At 39.5% G+C, this 12,150-nt stretch overlaps 1 long non-coding RNA gene across 1 annotated transcript in view; it reads right to left on the reverse strand.

Moving 5' to 3' along the window:
- The window catches only part of LOC117801967, a 155,669-nt gene that overhangs the window by 90,747 nt on the left and 52,772 nt on the right, over window positions 1-12,150 (reverse strand). The gene's annotated exons all lie outside the window — the stretch shown is intronic.

Consider the following 12,150-nt stretch of genomic DNA (forward strand, 5'->3'; position numbering starts at 1 on the left):
AAAAAAAAAAAAAAAAAAAATTCAGTACCATTTACAATCACTAAAAAAATAACTGTATAGATCTAACTAAACACATGCAGTCTTGCACACTACCAACTACTAAATGCTGATGAAAGAACTCAATGAATATATAAATAGACACGATGTGGTCATGGATTGCAAGACTCAGAACAGTAAAAATGTCAATTTTCCCCAAATTAATATATAAATTTACAGCAAGATATTTTTGTAGATATAGACTAGATTTATATATCAAGGCCAAAAAATTGGAAATACTAAAACAATTTTGAAAAAGACTAAAATGGAAGTAATCTGTCTGATTTCAAGGCATATATAATTATAGCAAACCAGACTGTGTGATATTGTCAGAGGGACAGGCATACCTCATTAGAATAAAATAGACAACCCAGAAATAGACCCACACAAACATATTCAACTGATGGACCAAAGTTCAATAGCAATTTAAGGGAGCAAAGATAGTCTTTTTTCACAAATGATGCATACGTAGGCCCCACATCTCCGAAAGCATCTTGACCCCCCTATACAAAAATTAACTCAAAATGGACTGGAGACAAACATCAAAAGTATGACTATAAAACATTTAGGAAAGACAAAGAAGAAAATGTTCAGAATCAAGTGGTAAGCAGTTATTAAATTTAACGCCAAAAGCAAGGTCAATGAAAGAAAAAGTTGAAAAGTTTGACTTCGTCAAAACTGAAAACATTTGCTTCGTGAAAGATCCTAGAAAGAGGATGAAAAAAAACAAGGTACAGCCTGGGAGAAAATACGTGCAAACCCAAACCAAAAGACTACTATATAAAACTTATAAAGAACTTTCAAAATTCAACAGGAAAACAACAATCCAAAAATGTCTCACTAAAGAAGATACACAGATGTCAAATAAGCATGTGAAAACATGCTCTACATCGTATGTCATCAGGGAAATGCAAATTAAAACAACAAGATGCAACTACACATTCATTAGAAAGGCAAAAATCTGGATCACCACCAACACCAAATCCTGGTGAGGAGGTGAAGCAACAAAAACTCTTCTTATCATGCTGATGGGAATACAAAATGGTACAGCCACTCTGCAAGATAATTTGGTGGCGTTTTACAAAACCAAACATACTCGTATCATACGATCCAGCGATTGTGCTAAGGGGTATTTACCCAGGGAGATAAAAACTTATGTCCACACAAAAACTTGCACACAGATGTTCATAGCAACTTTATTCATAATTGCCAGAAGTTGGGAGCAAATAAGATATTCTTCGGTAAGTGAATGGGTAAATAAACTGTGATACATCCCGACAATGGAATACTATTAGTGCTAAAAAAAAATAAAATGAGCTATTCCCTTCAATTCTTATTACTAAGTGAAAGGAGCCAATCTGCAAAGGCTACATACTCTATGATTCCAATCATATAACATTCTGAAGAAGGCAAAACTATAGATAGTAAAAAGATCAGTGGATGCTGGGTGAAGGGGGATAGAGGGATGGGTGAATAGGCAGAGCACAGAGGATTTTGGGGACAGTAAAAACATTCTGTGCTATTACAATGATAGATACATGTCATTATATATTTGTCCAAACCCACAGAGTGAATAATAATGTAAGCGACGGACTTTGGATGATTATGATGCGTCAATGTAGTTTCATCGGTGAACAAATGTCCCACCCTGGTGGAGTATGTGGATTAGGGGAGGCTGTGATGTGTGGTAGTAGGGAGTTTACAGGAAATCTCTGTGCCTTTCCTTCAATTTTTGTATAAACCTTAAACTGCCCTAAAAAATAATAATGTCATAAAAATCCCAATAAGAAAATGGGCAAAAGACATGAAGAGGTATTTCAGCAAAGAGGATATACAGATGATCAATTAACACAAGAAAAGGGATTAGGCATCTAGCTATTAGAAAAATGCAAAAATAAAACCACCATGAAATGTCACTACACACCAAATGGCTAAAATAAAAAAATAATGTCAATACTTTATGCTGGAAAAGATTCAAAGAAACTGGATCACTCATGCATTGCTGGTGGGAATGTAAAATGGTACAACCACTCTGGCAAAGCTTGGTAGTTTCTTTTTAAAAACAAAACAAAACCAACAAAACAAAACCAACTATACCTGCAAATACCATACTACAAAGCAACTGCACTCCTAGGCATTCATTCCAGAGAAGTGAAGATTTATGTTCACACAAAAAACTTATACTAGTGTTTTTAGCAGCTTTACTCATAATCGTTAAAACCTCAAAACAATCCAGATGCCCTTCAATGGAACAACTAACAAATTGTGGTACATCCATACCACGGAACACTTCCCAATAAAAAGGAACAAACTATTTTTTTAAGATTGTATTTATTTATTTGACACAGAGAGAGGCAGCGAGAGAGGGAACACAAGCAGGGGGAGTGGAAGAGGGAGAAGCAGGCTTCCCGCCGAGCAGGAAGCATGATGCGGGGCTCGATCCCAGAACGCTGGGAAGACAAAGGCAGACGCTTAATGACTGAGCCACCCAGGAGCCCCCCAAAAAAAGGAGCAAACTATTGTTATATACAAGACATGGATGAATCTCCAGAGAATTACAACGAGTTTTTTTTTAAAAATCCAAACTCAAAAGGATAAATAGTATGTGGTTTCTTTATAGAACATTCACGAAATGATGGAATTTTAAGAAGGGAAAACAGGTCAGTGGATCCTAGAGGTTAAGGAGGGTTTGGGAGCCAAGTACACGTGGCTTTAAAGGGAGAACTTGAGGGATCCTTGTGGGGATGGAAAAGTGCTATGTCTTGACTGTATCAGTGTCAACATCCCTGTTGTCATATCGTTTTGTACAATGTTCTGCAGAACTGAGGGAAACTGGGAAAATATACAGAGGGTCTCTCTATTATTTCTTACAAATGCACGTCAATCTATAATTATCTCAAAATAAAAAGTCATGATTTTTTAAGAGAGTCCCCTGAAGTGCTTTGAAAAGTGCAGATTCTCAAGACCTACCCACAAAGGGGCCCATTCACTCAGTCTGAAACAGGATTTGGAAATCTGCATATTTAACATACACTTCCTGGTAATTGGGATAGTGTGGTCCATGGACCCCAGTGAGAGAAACAGTTGAGTCAGCCCCAGGTGTGATATAAGTAAGAAGCCTCCAACCAAACTGCTTTCGGTAAGTCAGCTCTGCTCCTATCATTGGAAGGAAGCCAAACAAACCATTAGGAATCAGATCTCTGGGGCCAGGTTCTGCTGTCACCAGCCAGTTGCTTTCCAATGTCCACACCACATAACAAAGGGCTCCTCCACAGAGAACGGCCCTGAGCGTGGGGTGCTGCCTAAAGGGACTGGATCTTGTCCTCATCCTCTTAGCAGTGCATTGGCAATACCACAGCTTACCAGGTTCTAAAAATGTGAAAGGCAACCCATGGTTTCCTTTGTGAGTAAAATGTATCCAGAATTATAAATTAGCTACAAAACTGTCTAGGTAACATAACAGAAAATTATGTTGTCACTCCCACATTTCAGTGAATTTTCACCTGCTCCTCAAAAGGAAATATAAAATTACATATTTCACAAAGTGAACTTCCCTTTTGGACATGGGTAATGAGAAGAGAGAACATACTCTAATCTTGTCAAACATTTAGGTGTAATTAGAGACAGGCTACTTTATGAAACTGAATGTCAGTCTAATACAGAAGAACAAGGTCTATGTAGATAGAACAAACAAGACTCAAATGCGAATAATAGAGATTCTGCTCGGATTTGAAAAAAAAATTAGTAGCTACACACGAAGTTGTTTGCCTATCTTTTGCTTTGGATTCTCTTTATATTGTAATTACCAAGTTCAAAATACAACTTTAGAAAAAAATGTTGGATATTATACTAGACTTCTGATTATTACTGGGATCCCGATTTCTCCCTCCCCAGGCCTAAAATTGGCAGCACGAATCAAAGGAAAATGGACTGACGAAGAGAAGGGAATATATTACATTAAGTAATAAATATGTAAAATACATTTTGTTAGAGATTTTTTAAAAGAAAAGGCACAGCCTTAACACAATGCATATTTGGGAGAAGTTTGCATTTTTCTTTTATAAAATGACAATGTGTTTTGTCAGTAGAATTAGACAAGCATGATCCAGCCATGAAGAAGAGCATGTCTTGGTCAATCAGACACTTAAGGAGAATTAGGCAGGATAAAAAAGAAGTGTTCAGCTTTGATATCCTTATAATCATAAGTCAAAAAGAAGCACGGGGATAAGTTAACATGGAGGACAATTACCAAGCTCATGTAAGAAAAGCTTTGCATTATAGGTTAGAAATTTTTTTTTTAAAGACAGGTTATATCTGTGAATTTCGAGAATTTGGAGGGTGTGGTGTCTGCTTTTCATTAGCCAGGCTGTAAATAGTATGACCAAGCCAACATTTCATGAGTCAAAATGGCTTTGTCGGTCCTGCCTGGCAGCATCTCCTATCTAGAGATGGCAGAGCCAACTGTCCCGTCAGTTTTCACGGGCTGGGTTCGGTTGCTCCTCGCTGACATCAGAGATCGATCTGGCCGAGAAAAGAGGGAGCAGATAGCATGGGGGTAATGCTGCCCAACTATTTTCATGCCGAAGGACACTGAGAGAATGCTAATATTTATATAGGCACACTGAGGTAATGTAAAGGAGACTGGGGAGCCTCTATATGGGGCCTGGTTAGAAAATCATTACCCCTTCCTTATATAATTAAGAAAAATAAAATACAGAGTTAGGGAAGGTATTATCTATAGAATTTTTATAAAACTTCCAATTATAAACCTTTCAACATTTTTAATGAAGCCATTTTAACCATTAAAAAAACACTTGAATTAGCAAGTTATATGCATGCTGTAGTGAATGGTTTTATTCAATTCCTATTCAAGATATTTTAATGATGATCCCTATAAATTTTTGATGGGTACCATCAGTGGGAAATTTTATTAGTAGATGATTGTTTTATATGTAGACATTTTTACTCGTAGATGATTTTTTAAAATGTGAATCCTTTTATGCAACCATTCAAAACTTTAAACAGTTGAAATTATATTTAAAGAATTTAAGAGCTCTTCCCATGACAAATATAACTGTGCAATTTCTTATAATAACATGAAGAAATTTAAAATCCAATTGAACTTTTCATATCAACTATTTCAAAATAATGACGAAGCCCTGAATTGTAGAACATGTGTATTAGCAAAACAAAACACTGCAGTTAGCTTGGACACAACTAATAAGACCCATCCACAGAGAAGAGACGGAAGTCTGTGCTATATGACAAGAAAGTTCCTTGATTCCTGTATGGAGGTGCAGTCACAAGGAACACCCTCTCAGGTTCCCAGTCCCATCCCCATCCCTAACTGACATCGTGTTTACCAGTACCCTTGGCCTGAGATCATCCAGGAGTGCGCGGACTTCGCATGCATAACGGGCAGAACACTCTGCAGGGGGCTGCTGGAGCAGACACTGAGAAGGCAGGCGTGTCCCAGGAGAGCAAGCAGGCCAAATGAGTACCTGAAGTCCTTCGCCATCCTCGGCACACGTGGGGAATGTGCTGGCAGATCGTCTGCTCCTGGCCACCCTCTCAGAAGCCCTAAACAAGACTGCTCCCTCCAGAGACAGCTGCCTCAGAGTTTCCATTCACCCCAGCTTCCTGAGGAACAAGGGGATGAGTATCTTATCATGCAGAGCAGACCTGTAAGAAGCTCTAGGATATGGGGTAAACACAATTTTGAACAGGTCTAAGTTTATTCTCTCAGTATGTGTTTACACGTACTGATGTGCGCTGCTTATCCACTCGCCTTTCAGTGTCTCACCTTTCTTCTGTCTAAAATGGAACAGGGCAGCCGACCTAAACGGTTCTCAGTAGCATGTTGTGAATGTCCAATGAGCTTCCACACCTGAGTGAGAAATACTCCAAATGAAACTCATCAACACAACATTCACTCACTCTCTCATTCAAGTGGTATTTCTTAAGGACCTACTATGTGCCAGGAAATGTTTTAGGCACTAGGAATAAAATAATGAACAAAACAGACAAAATGTCTTCCCTAACAGAATTTCATTTGCATGGAGACAGAAATTTTGTTTAAATAATAAAGAAAGTAGACAGTATTGAAGTATATGTGCTATGGAGAAAAATTAAAGAGTAAAAAGGATATAGAGCGCTAGAGTGGAGCAAAGTTGGAGGAGTTTGCAATTTTAAATAAAGTGGTCAGAATAGGCACTGAGAAGGTGATGTTTGAGCAAAGATGTGAAGGGCCTCAGGAAGACAGCTGTGTGAATATCCAGGAAATGATTATAGAGAGAGAAACTCTGGGGTGAAAGTATGCAGGGCATTTTCAAGTAACTGCAAGAGGCCATTGTTACTGAAGCAGAATGGATAACAGGGGAAGCAGCCGAGGATGAAGTCACATGTCCACAAGGATGCAGGGAGTACATCTAGTACAGCCTTAGAGGACACCGCTTCCGCTCTACATGAGATAGGGATCCACTGGAAGTAATGAGGGAAAGAGAAACAGGAGTTAAGTCTTAACAAGATCATCCTGCTTATTTGCATTGAGAATAAACCATAAGGAGGCAGGGTAGCATCGGAGAGATTATTTAATGCAGAGGCAGCTGCAATAATCTAGCTCAGAAGTGATGACGGCTTGGACCATTGAAATAGCAGTGTACAGGGCAGTAAGTGATTAGATTTTAAATCTGTTTCCTATCTAAAATTTTCTATTAGATTGGATATAGAGTATAAGATAAAGCCAGGAGTAAGGGCAACTCCAAGTTGTCTGACTTCAACAATTAAAATGCAAGCCACCTACTGAAACAGAGCAAAGTTGGAGGACAGATGATGTCAAGACCTACTAGATAAAATTACAATAATCCAAAAAGTATGGTATTGATTTAAAAAATAGACAAATAGATCAGCACAGCAGTAGAGAGAGCCCAGAAATATCGATGCAGTCAAGTGACCTTTGGCAAAGGAGGAAAAGCACTATAATAGAGCAAAGACACTCTCTCCAGCAAACACTGCCAGAAAAACTGGATGCTCACAAGCAAAAACATGAATCCAGACACAGACTTTAAACCCTTCACAGAAATAGCTCAACATGGATCACAGACCTAAGTGTAAAGCTCAGAATCACAAAACTCCTAGAAGATAACGCGGGAGAAAATCCAGATGACCTCAAGTATGGCGATGACTTTCTTAGATACACCACCAGTGACATGATCCATCAAGCAAATGATTTATAAACTGGACTTTAGTAAAATGAAAGACATCTGCTCTGTGGAAGGCAATATTAAAACAAATAGAAGTCAAGCCACAGACTGGGAATAAATATTTGCATAAAACACATCTGATAAAAGGCTGTTACCTAAAATATATAAAGAACTCTTAATATTCAACAATAAGGAAACAAACCAATTAAAAAATGGGCCAGGGGCGCCTGGGTGGCGCAGCGGTTAAGCGTCTGCCTTCAGCTCAGGGCGTGATCCCGGCATTATGGGATCGAGCCCCACATCAGTCCTCTGCTGTGAGCCTGCTTCTTCCTCTCCCACTCCCCCTGCTTGTGTTCCCTCTCTCGCTGGCTGTCTCTATCTCTGTCAAATAAATAAATAAAATCTTTAAAAAAAAAAAATGGGCCAAAGACCCTAACAGACACCTCAACAAAGAAGACATACAGATAGCAGATAAACAGTTAAAAACATGCTCAACGTAATATGTCATCAGGGAATTTCAAACTAAAATGACAATGAGATACCACTACACACTTGTTACGATGGCTAAAACCCAGAACACTGACATTACCAAATGCTGATGAGGATGGAGAGCAATAAGAACTTTCATAAATTGCTGGTGGGAATGCAAAATGGTACCACTACTTTAGAAGACAGTTTAGTGACTGCTTACAAAACTAAACATTCTCTTATCATCGATCCAGCAATTGTGCTCTTTGGTATTTGCCCAAGGCATTAAAAATTTATTTCCGGGGTGCCTGGGAGGCTCAGTTGGTTAAGCATCTGCCTTTGGCTCAAGTCATGATCCCACGGTCCTGGGATCATGCCCCACATTGGGCTCCCTGCTCAGTGGGGAGTCTCCATCTCCCTACTCGTGTTCCCTCCCTCTCTAATAAATAAAATCTTTAAATAAGAATTAAATTTTAAAAAAAGCTTATTTCCACACCAAAAATCTGTACACAGATATTTATAGCAGCCTATTCATGATGGCCAAAACTTGGAAGCAGCCAAGATGTCTTTCCGTAGGTGAACGGATAGGTAAACTGTGATACATTGAGACAAAAGAATATTATCCAGTGCCAAAAGGAAATGAGCAAAGTATGAAAAGATATAGGGAAACCTGCAATGTATATTACTAAGTTAAGAAGCCCATCTGAAAGGCTAGACACTGTAGAATTCCAACTGTATGACATTCTAGGTAAGGCAAAACTACAAAAATAGTAAAAGGATCATGGGTGCTGGGGAAGGGGCAGAGGAGAGGGAGGAAGACATGAAAGGGCAGAACACAGAGAATTTTTAGGGCAATTAAAATATTCTGTGGTGTTATAATGATGGATATATGCTAATATGCATTTGTCTAAAACCATTGAATATACAGCACCAAGAGTGAAATCTTATAGACTTAGATGATTTTGACATATCAATATCGGTTTATTCTTAGTAAAAGATGTGTAATTCTGGTAAATGATGGTAACAGGGGATGTTATGCTTCTAAGAGGGTAGGGAGTATATGGGAATCTCTGTACTTTCCTCTCAATTTTCTTGTAAACCTAAATCTGCTCTAAAAAAAATAAGATCTTAAATTTAAAAAAACAGAGTCCTCCTTTATTGAGATGCAGAACAGGTCCATGGAACTGATCTGGAGATCAGTTTTGGAACGTTAAATTTGAGAAATATTACTATCCAAGTGGAAATGTTGAATAGACATATGTGTCTAGAGTTCAGGAAGAGGAGAGCTGTGTAAGTATCGATGTATGAAACCAACAGAATCTTTTTTTTTTTTTTTAAGATTGTATTTATTTGAGAGAAAGAAGGAGAACACTAGCGAGGGGAAGGGCAGAAGGAGAAGCAGACTGCCAGCTGAGTCAGCATGACGCTGGGCTCAACCCAGGACCCCAAGATCATGGCCTGAGCCGAAGTCAGGTGCTCAACCAACTAAGCCACCCAGTTGCCCCTGAAACCAAGAGAATCTTGCAATTAAATGTTGATTTTTAGGAAAAGAAACAAAACAGTAAATACAAAATGTCTAAATATACATAAATCCATGAAGTCTAAAAAAGGGTCCTGAAAAGAGTGAAGAGTACTTAAGAACTGTCATTAACCTACCTTATGTCCTGAGAAGTTTTTGTAAGATGATCTAATTATGCCACAACTGTATTCAACACTCTTAAATTGCTCCCCAGACTTTGAGAATGAAGCCCACGCTCCTTAGCATGACTCGTGCCTTTATCACCTAGCACTTGCTTAATGGTTCATTCAGCCTCATTTCTTGCCACAACATTCCCACTACTCCCTCACCTCCATTAAAGCACTCTCCACATGAAAGAGACAGAACGACTTTTTAAAACCATGTGTTTGCAGCTAGCTGGTTTCCCTTCCCCACCGTCTTACCCAAACTACCCTGAATTGCTTTTTCAAATTTCAGATTATATATCATTTCATACTTCATTCTAATTGCCTTTTAACCCACTAGATTATAAATTCTGTGGGAGGCAGTGTCTTTGTTTCTTGTGGCTGTATACCACAAATATGGTGGTTTACAACAGAAATTTGTTTTCCCACAGGTCTGGAGATCAGACGTCAGCCATCAGTGTCACTGGGCTGCCATCAAGGTGTCAATAGGGACGGGCTCCCTCTCGAGGTTCTGGGGAGAATAGTTCCCATGGCCTTTTCCCCTTCTGGGGGCTGTCCTCTCTCTTTGGATCATGCCCTGCTTCACATCATCTTTTCTACACCTGCTTCCATCATCCCATTGCCTCCTCCCTCTTCTCTCAAACCGCGCCCCCCACCCCCCGCCGCCTTCTCCTTGTAAGAACACTTGTGACTGCATTTAGAGCCCACCCAGACAGGTTAGCATCATCTCTGTAGCTCGAGCTCCTTAACTTCGTCACATGTGCCTTGAAAGGTAACATAGTCACAGGCTCCATGGCTTAAGACTAGCTCTCTTTGCAGGTCATTACTCAGCCTACCACAGTAAAGACTGCAACTATTTTTATCATCCTATCCCAAAATCCAGTGCTGTGTCTATTATGTAAGTTCTCAGTTAACATTTGTGAATGAAGGATTTTGGTGACTTTTAATCACCTGAATACCTCATTCATCTTCCTGTTAGATATAATGAGAGAAAAATCATTACCTCCTTAAACTTACTGTTGATCAACAAAAGGTTTTCATTTAAGCAAACAGAGTTTATTCTTCTAGTGTCAAATTTGACAAAGTTGGTTAAACTGGGGGAGGGAACCCTTGGTCAGGTTATTGAGCTGAAATATAGAATAGGCCACTGGGGTTATCAAATTTAAATCTTACTATAAACTCTTAATTGCTTCCCCAAAACTCAAATAATAAATCCTTCTGGGAGGACCAATGCTTTCTATGAGAATGGTTAATGAGGGTCAGTATGGGGGATTTAGTTACCAGGGGTGATTGAAGGCCCAGGAGTCCAGATCCCAAGGACACATGCAAGGCTTGATTTCTTAGCTTTATCTTCCCTAAATACCTCCTTTCTGATTAAATCCTGTCATGTTTTCTTCACATAGCACAGCTCATTTAAAAGCTTAAATTTACAAGAAAACTACGTAATATAAAACCGAGTAAGGGGCGCCTGGGTGGCATAGCGGATAGCGGGCGGTTAGGCGTCTGCCTTCGGCTCAGGGTGTGATCCCAGCATTATGGGATCGAGCCCCACATCAGGCTCCTCTGCTATGAGCCTGCTTCTTCTTCTCCCACTCCCCCTGCTTGTGTTCCCTCTCTCGCTGGCTGTCTCTATCTCTGTCGAATAAATAAATAAAATCTTAAAAAAAAAAACCGAGTTAAGTGATTTTAAAGAGGATGGAAATAAGGGCTTCAATGGGCACATGACCACCCACAATAAAGACATTTCCCATCGTCCCCCCCCCCAGTTAAGTGTAGTCAGGTGACTAATGACTGGCAAATGGAGTATAAATGGAAGCTTTNCCGAGTTAAGTGATTTTAAAGAGGACGGAAATAAGGGCTTCAATGGGCACATGACCACCCACAATAAAGACATTTCCCATCGTCCCCCGCCCCCAGTTAAGTGTAGTCAGGTGACTAATGACTGGCAAATGGAGTATAAATGGAAGCTTTGTGTGCAACCTCTAATACGTACCTTTAAAAGAAGTAGGCATGCTCTTCTTCGCTCTCTTTCTCCTTATGACTAGCTACAAAGTGAGCACAATTACTGCAGCTCAAGCAGCTATCTTAGATCACGAGGCAACAGGTTAAAACTGTTGGAGCAACAGGATAAAAAGACCTGAATCTAGATAACCAGACAACTACCATACCAACACTGGTTTGCCTACCTCTGGGGGATTCCATGTTAGATAAAAATATACTTCAACCTTGTAAGCCAGTGTTACTTTGATTTACCTATTACCCATAGCAGGACTTAATCCAAAGTGATGCTGAATGTATGTACCTGGAAGCGAGTGCTGCAAATGATAAAACTTAAAAAAAAAAAAAAAACTAGGTAGTGACAATGCCTGTGACAGGCATCTAGTGACAAGGATCTAGTTATTGCAGAGTAAGCCTAGTGACCCTTCTTACGTGATGGCACAGCTTTCGGGCAAAATTCTTGATCCAGCTCAAGTTTATTTACCTTGCAAATCAAACCACATGAGCAACAAGGCTGTAGCTCTAGAGAAGATGATGGAAAAGATTCAGAAGGCTGGTTGGTGAATGGAATATCACTCAGCTATCAGAAAGAACGAGTTCTCAACATTTGCTGCAACATGGATGACACTGGAGGAGATAATGCTAAGTGAAGTAAGTCAAGCAGAGAAAGACAATTATCATATGGTTTCTCTCATCTATGGAACATAAGAACTAGGAGGATCGGTAGGGGAAGAAAGGGATAAAGAAAAGGGGGGTAATCAGA

The sequence above is a fragment of the Ailuropoda melanoleuca genome, chromosome 4 (genome assembly GCF_002007445.2).
Source record: "Ailuropoda melanoleuca isolate Jingjing chromosome 4, ASM200744v2, whole genome shotgun sequence".
In the NCBI taxonomy this organism is placed as follows: domain Eukaryota; kingdom Metazoa; phylum Chordata; class Mammalia; order Carnivora; family Ursidae; genus Ailuropoda; species Ailuropoda melanoleuca.